We start from the raw sequence: 8,059 nt of genomic DNA, 5'->3' as shown, positions 1-8,059 counted from the left end.
ATTACTACCCGTATAAAAGCACATTATTGTGATGTAAAAATAGATTTTTATATAATTTTTTCATGCCACCACCTTGTAATTCCTCATTTCTGAGCACCCTGAGATTGCACGGAGGTTTATTTTTCTCTTTTAATTGTTTGTCATGGCATGCCAATTTATGATGATATATTCTCCCTGAAATCAAGCAAGTCCTGGGCATAAATAACAGCCATCACTGCATGGAGGCAAGGTTCTGGGCACCCCAAAATGCCATCAAACAACCTCAGGCTCCATGTGATGCCACAATTGGGAGTGTGGCTGGGTGCAGGTTCATACTCATTTGAAGCCCTCCAGGAAGGCAGGAAGTAGGGAGGGGCCGCATCCCTCCCACCTGATCAGAGGGAAGGTGCAGTGTGTCCCCTCCTCTCTGCCCACTGCCTGTGGAATGTAGCCAAGGGAACTGGTTCTGTCTCAGCCCCACCCACCTGATCCACGTGGCTCATGGGTCTGTCCCCTCACTGTATGGGGAACCTATCTCCCATAAAGCTTCCTCTTGAGAACTTTGATCTTTCCCACATCAAATCCCTTGGCCTGCGTTCCCTCCTCACTGGACAACTCACAGGAGTACTTACTTTGGATATGCATGACTACCCCAGCTCCCCCTGTAGAAAATCCTGGTTGTCCACCTCCTCTCTGCAAAGAGCAAACCTTGTCTTCCATCATCATCCCCTGCTGGGATCCACCTTTCGGCCAATTGGTCTATGGCTGGGCCTGAGAGCTGGCATTTTGGACCAGTTCCCAAATGCTGCAGCTGCTGCTGATCCGGGAACCATATTTTTAGAACCCTTCTAATCACTTATGTCCCTGTCACCCTGATGGATGGAAGGGTTACTGAGAGTTGCGAGTGGGAGTTGGACAGTGACCACTGGTTGCCTGCATCGCCGTTTCTGGGGCAGAGGTGAAGAGTATGGTGAGAGAGGGGAGAGGCAGAATGGTACCAGCAGTGCACAGAGAGCTGGGGTAGGGGCTGGGGGGTCTGGTGGAGGAACCAGGAGATGGTGGGCCTCTCTGGGGCTGGGGTCAAGGGCCAACCCAGGAATAGCGGGGCCTGGTGGAGATTGCATTCTGAGAGTGGCCCAGCCTCCCAGAGCACCACGCTGCGGTTGGGTGGGTCGGGCCCCACTGTGCCTGACCAGCATCCTGGACACACCTGGCTGGACAGATCGAGGCATGGCCCCCACCCCTGTACCTGTTACCCTCCTCTGCTTGACCTAAGTGTGGCCCAAGATGTCTGTAAGGGACACGGTTTCCAGGCGTGCCACTACACCTGTGAGCCCTGGCAGCTCCTCCATAGCTTTGCCTGGCACAGGCGAACACCCGCACACGACCAGCCAAGTGTGCACGGGCCCAGGTGGAGCACTCATCTACAGATGGGGCTGGGGGTGGTCAGGGCACCTGGACCCAGGGTGGAAACGTGGGGAGTGGGAGAGACGGTGGCCAGTGGAGGGGAGGGGGTATGGAGCACAGGCAGAATGCCAGACGTCGGGTCCGCCTCTGGCCTTGCAGCTGGCTAGTTCAGCAACCCAGGACAAGTCACTTCCTCTCCCTGGTTCTCAGTTTCTTTCATCTGTGAAATGGGACAGTGACTATCCATCCTGAGGCTCCATGGAATTTTGATGTCGAAGACACAGAGAAGCTTCCACACAAACCAGACCAGTGCCTGCAAGCCAGTAGCTTGAAGGAACTACCACTCACGGCCCCCCTCCTGGCTGCTTCTCACTGACAATAGGCTGTGGACTGCCATCACCCCACTGCATCTGCCTGCCCACCTCCAGGTCCTGCCTCCCACCTGCCTCACCTTGACCCCTAGAGGATGCTGTCTCCCGAGTGTGGGAGAGATCGCCTGGGTTGAGTCTTACCTCGGCCTCCGCCCTTGGACGAGGATACAACCTTGGACCACACACAGCAAGGTGGCCTTGGGATGCAAGCATGTGATATGCTTGGCACAGAGCTGGCACAAGGGAAGAGTTCCATGTATTTTATCATTTGGATAATGGGATCCTGACCAGCCCTAAACTTTGCCTGGTCCTGCCCTGCTCCCTCAGCACGGTGGATCTGGATCCAGCATTTTCCCAAAAGAACTCGGGAATTGTCAACCTGGAGCAATACAGATTTCTCTTTTTTCAACAAGTAAAGGCTGGCCAGGTGGCTCAGTGATAAAGAATCCGCCTGCCAATGTAGGAGATGTGGGTTCAGTCCTTGGGTTGGGAAGATCCCCTGGAGAGGGAAATGGCAACCCACTCCACTATTCTTGCTTGGAGAATCCCATGGACAGAAGAGCCTCATGGGCCACCGTCCATGGGATTGTGAAGAGTCGAACACGACTTAGCAACTAAACAACAAAAAGTAAAGGCTGGTCACAGATTCCCAGGCCACCTTGTTCAGAGTGAGTCTTCCCAGGGCCTAGTGAGAAGGTAATGGGGTGGGGGTTGATATGGCATCCTTGTTTCCCATCAGCCTTCTGGATGTGGTTCCATACAGTACCCTCTGCCTGGGCTGAGCTGCACTTTTATCATTCATTCATTAATCATTTATCAAATATCTGCTACTGAGACACTGTGCTGGGCATAGGGAGACACAGATGAATAATGCATGGCCTGTCTTCTAGAGCCTTTGTGACGGAGACCAGAAGTCCTTCCTTCCTAGGATCTCCCCATCAGTGTGTAGCCCAGTGCTGGGCCCAGGGGTGGCTGGCTGTCACTGACATCATGATCGTAGTTGGGCCGGTCAGTCTAGAGGAGCCTGCCAGCACCTTCAGCGTTGTCCCTGGCACTCCTAGGGTAGAGTGTTCCCTAGGTCAGGTTGTCCTGCAGAGCCGTGCAGGGGTGTGGCTCCTTCCCTCCGATTTCTGGTTCCAGGTAACATGAATTGTGTTCTCTCCCTGCCCATAATCTCAGGCTTTGGCACCTCATTAGTGCCCTCTGTGGGAACGAGGCAGCTCTGGGTGGGTGGGGAGGGCTCCACCCCAGATCTTACTGCCTCGGCATCTCCTGGGAGCTTGTGAGGAATGCAGACTTTTGACCTTGCCCCAGATCGACTGGATCAGAACCTGCATTTTAATAAGACCCCCAGATGCGTCACAAGCGTGTTCAAGTTTGAGAAGTGCTGCTCTGGGCCTGCTGACCTGAAAGCCCTCCCCCCTCAAGTGGAAAATGGAAGGTTGGTCTGCGGAGAGGCCCACAGCTTGAACCTTCCAGGTATGGGGCCTCACCTCTTCCCACTGCTAAAGAGCTCCCTCCCCAAGCAAACTGGTCTTGCAGTAGTTGTTGTTGTTCAGTCGCTAAGCTGTGTCTGACTCTTTGTGACCCCATGGATTGCAGCATGCCAGGTTTCCCTGTCTTTCATCTCAGTTTGTTCAAACTCATGTCCATGGAGTCAGTGATGCCATCCAACCATCTTGTCCTTGCCCCCTTTTCCTCCTGCCTTTAATCTTTCCCAGCATCAGGGTCTTTTCCAAAGAGTCACAGTTGACCAGATTCAAGTATCTGCAGATGATACCCACCTGGTAAGGCAAGACAAGAAGTTTGATGGACTTAGCTGTGGGTCTTTAAGGCTCAGCACAGAGTAGGTGCTTAAATCATGTTTATTAAATTGTAACACATTCTTTGCAATTGGAATGCATCACAGTAAAAGGGTAAGAATGGACTAGATTGGGCACCACTCTGAGAGGGAGTTTCTGGGCTTCCGTTCTAGCATAATCCGATGCCTGCTGTCAAGAATGTTACGGAAGTGTCCCTTGCTTTGATGGGGTCAGAGGATTCCAGAAGCCGCTCCTCATAAAGCACCAAGACAAAGACAGCACATATATGGGACATGCATGACCACCTTCTCTTCCTACACTCTTGGTAGACATCAATAATTGATTGCAGTTGACTTTCTGGCATGACCTCAGAATCCTTTTCTACATTGCACCCCAGGGAGCCAATATCAATTGATCAGACACGACCCCATTTGAGGTCTTTGCCTCGGGCCGCTCCCTGGGAGCTGCTCTTTACAGATCAGGCCAGATGAGACAAGGAGGCCAGGCCAGTCCCCAGTGACGCCCACTGCTCCCAGCTTCCCACCCAATAAACTGCCCTCGCCCGATGTTCACAGTTGGAGGGGTGAAATCCAGCCCCGGATCCAGTGCTTGCCCACACAACTGCCCTCCCTAGGGAACAAGATCACGTAAGTGGCCACCATGGTGGGCCTCTGTGCGGCTTCTGGTGCTCTCACACCCTGCATAACTCTCTGACCCTCGCAGGCTCTGTCACCTGTCAAGTGGGAATGCCCCCACCGCCCGTCATGCACTGTGGTATCCGAGTGTGCCCCCTGACCTCAGGATTTCAGTGGACCTGAGGGCGAGGGTGGGTGGAGTCTAGGAAGCACCCCCATGTGAGTATTGACATTTCCTGCCTGGCTTGGTGCTCTCAGCTTGAGCCCTGAGAGCTCCCTCCCTCTACAGAGCCCTGCCCTGGCTTTGCTCTTTGGAAGGAGCCTGAGGCCCCACCACCCCTCTTCCACAGCCAGCGAGGCCTCTGCCCAGTCCTGGAAGCAGGCCCCACCAGAACAATGGGGAATGGAATTCCCATGGCAGCTCTGACATGGGAGTGTAGCTGTTGCTCCTCCGGCTCGGGGAGCCCCTGTAACCTGGGGCGCTGGGCTCCCTGCTGGCAGCAGGGCAGCACCTCTCCATGCACCCCGCCCCACTCACCCACATCAGCGGGGAGCAGTCACTGTCTGCGGCAGGTTACTATGTCTACCGATCATATTGGCTTCCGAGACATCTCCCGACACCGCCACCTTTTCCTTCTGCCTGCTAAGCCCAGGTCTCAGATATGAGGGCAGGTGCTGGAAGTGGCCTCCCTTAGGCCCAGCTGAGTATGGGAACACACCTGCTGAAGTCCATGAGGTCAGGCACTCTGCGCAGTGGGCCGCTGTGTCATCAGTACGTAAGGGTGCAGTACGTAAGTATACAGGCTGTCTTGACTCTGCTGCAGGCCTAGTCCCCGGACACCAAACTGTCCCAAGCGTACATGACTCCCACTTCCTGCCACTCTGCAAACTGGAGACAGCCCAGGGACTCAGCCAAGTGATCTCAGCTCCCCGCCCCTCCTCAGACCCCTCTGGCTCCTGTCTGGCCTGAACCCTACAATATTTTCGTTAGTAGGAGGCCTCCATGTGCCTGGGTTTTGTAGCATCATCATGAAATCCTTTCACCTAAACAGATTCCCGCTTTTGTCAGGCACTGTCTACCCGGGTAACAGAAAGGCTGCTGGTGCTGTGTCTCTGCTACCCAGTGACAATGGCTGTTATTGAACCCTGGGTCAGCTCAGGGCCTGCATTAAAAAAAAAAAACCTTTCACTGAATTCTGATAGCAACTTCAGATACAGAAACTTTTATGTTTTTATCTTCAGTTGACAGATGAGGAAACAACGTCAGAGAGGTTAATTAGCTTGCTGAGCCTAAGCTCCACAAGAAATCCTTTGAAACCCAGACTCTGAACCACAGTGGCTGAGGACAGGCTGGACAGAGGGCAGCCTGGGGTGCTGATACAGGCAGGGCGGGCGCCTGCAGCTGATGGAAGGACTGCTGTGCAAACTGACATATCCTCCGTGAAGCCTCGGAGGCTCAGAGACACACCTGACCAATAGGTGAGCTGGGCCTGTGACTACATCCCAGAGCCTAGCAGCGTACTGCTTACATTCGCCATGACTCAGGCCTCTCCTTCCATGCGGACAACTGAGGACATGGGCTCTGTCCCCAGGCACACTCACCTGGCCTGGTCCAGGCCAGGTGATCCAGAGATGTGGATCCAGAACTGCCTGGGTGTAGAGAGGGAGGTGGCTTCTCAGGCCTGGGCACCCAGATGACTATGCATTGAGGCTGTTTGCTCACTGAACCGCCCCAATGTCACCTGTTCCCAGAGCACAGTGGCTGGGCCCAGGGCCTAGAATAGACTCCGTCAAGCAGGGGTAATGATGAATCTGTGCTGCCAGGGAGGCAGCAGAGACCTCCCACAGCGGGGGCGGAGACCTCCTGCTGGCCTTGTCCAAGGTCCTGAAGCAGCCGTGGTGGGGCTTGCCTGGTAGCTCAGCTGGTAAAGTATCCGCCTACAATGCAGGAGACTTGGGTTTGATTCCTAGGTCGGGAAGATCCCCTGGAAGAAGGGCATGGCTACCCACTCCAGTATTCTTGCCTGGAGAATCTCCATGGAAGGAGGAGCCTGGCGGGCTACAGTCCATGGGTTGCAAAGTCAGACACTCTGGCAAAAGAGAATATGTACCAAAATATGTCTTTTGGCACCAAGTACAGCCCAAACCTAGCCAGGGAGGGAGGGAGGGGCGTAGGGAACCTTTGGGTATGCTGACCTTGAGTATGGTTTCAGGGATGTATAGACCTGTATTTCAGGGATGTAAATACCCATGAACTGTACACTTATGATGTGTGCACACCTTACTCTAAGTTATATCTCAGCTTGAAGGTACCCAGGGACTGTGGAGTCAGGTGTCTTGTGCAGGCTTTTTCCTGGTGGTGGTGGGAGCCTTAGCTGGCCTTTGGTTTTGTGGCCGTACACAACCCTAGAATCCAGGCAGGCAGCCTTCCCTACTCCACGTGTTGCCTTCAGTGGACCCACTCTCCACCACGTCGTCCTTGAAAGCTTCTACAGCTTTCCCTGGCAGAGGGAAGTGCTCCTTTTTGAGGTTTCTCCCACCATGACGCCACCTAACTTTCAGGAACAAATTCAGCTTTCTCTCTTTTGAGCTCCCATGTCACCTCATTAATAATGTCTATGAACCTACCTCCCCGACCAAGACCTGGGACATTTCCCAGTAGCTTACATCTCAGACATCCTTCTTCATCCCACCACTGGGGTTCCCTGCCCCCTCTGGAAGTGACCACTATCCAGACTTCTGCTTCTCATCCCTTTGTTTTGGTGTTTTATTATGTAACAGTGTCAGTGTGTCCCAGACTGCTGCATTTACGCTGGTGGTCCAAATGGAAGAAGTGTCCCTTTATACTCTTAAAAACATCCCATAAATCTTATGATCATTTAACATACTCACCCATGTAAGCAATGTATTACTTGAGTTTTGAACTTTAGAATAATGGCATCATATGGTAGGAAGTCCCCTGAGAAGTGCTTGCTTTACTGTTTCCAAAGTTTATCCATGGTGTTGTTACCACAATACGTTCATTTTCATTGCTGAACACTACTCAGTGGTGCGCATATGCCTTGGCGGTGTCTGTTGTGCCCAGTGATTTGAAGTAGGAACAAAACTGCAGTGAGCACTCCTGCACATGACTCCTGGTAGGGATTCTTACTTGTGCAAGCAGCCCCTGGCCCCACACCAGGAGGGAACACCACAGCACCTGAAGTTAGCCAAGTCTATCACCCAGGACCTACTGTCCTCTAGACTGTAAGCCCCACAAGGCCAGGGCTTAGTACTCTTTTTATCCTAGCCCTTAAAACAGTGTCTGGAACTGGCAGGTGCTCAGTAGATGCTGAAGGCCTAGATGTTCAGGGGGCTCTGGACGGCTTCCCTTCTGAGAAAACGACTCAGACACTGATGCTGGCAGGGCATGTGAGCAGGAACTGTGGGCCAGCAGTACGTGTTATGAACGCGCTGCAGTTAGAAGTGCTCTGGGCCCCTGGCCTCCCTCAGCTGAGCTGGGTCCCCAGCTTGCCCCCAGGCCTCTGACAGCCAGGCCCACTGAGATGGGCACCCACCAAGGTGAAAGCCACGATGTAGAGAAAAATCACAGGCCTGGGTCAGGGGACCTGTTTTCTATTTCTGGCCCTGACATTAATAAACTGGGTGACCTTGGGTGAGTTACTCTGTCTCCTTTCTCATCTTATGAGTTTGAACAGTGATAGCTAATTCTTGAACTTGAGAACTCAAGTCACCTAGGAAGCTCCTCAGAAGCGCAGATTCCCAGGCCTTGGCCCACAGGAATTGAGGACTGGAGTGAGGAGTGATACATGTGTATTTACCTGAGAGTGAATTAAAAAAAAGAGAGAAACGCTTATTGACGGTG

The sequence above is a fragment of the Budorcas taxicolor genome, chromosome 4 (genome assembly GCF_023091745.1).
Source record: "Budorcas taxicolor isolate Tak-1 chromosome 4, Takin1.1, whole genome shotgun sequence".
In the NCBI taxonomy this organism is placed as follows: Eukaryota; Metazoa; Chordata; class Mammalia; order Artiodactyla; family Bovidae; genus Budorcas; species Budorcas taxicolor.
Note: the sequence above shows the minus strand (reverse complement) of the source record.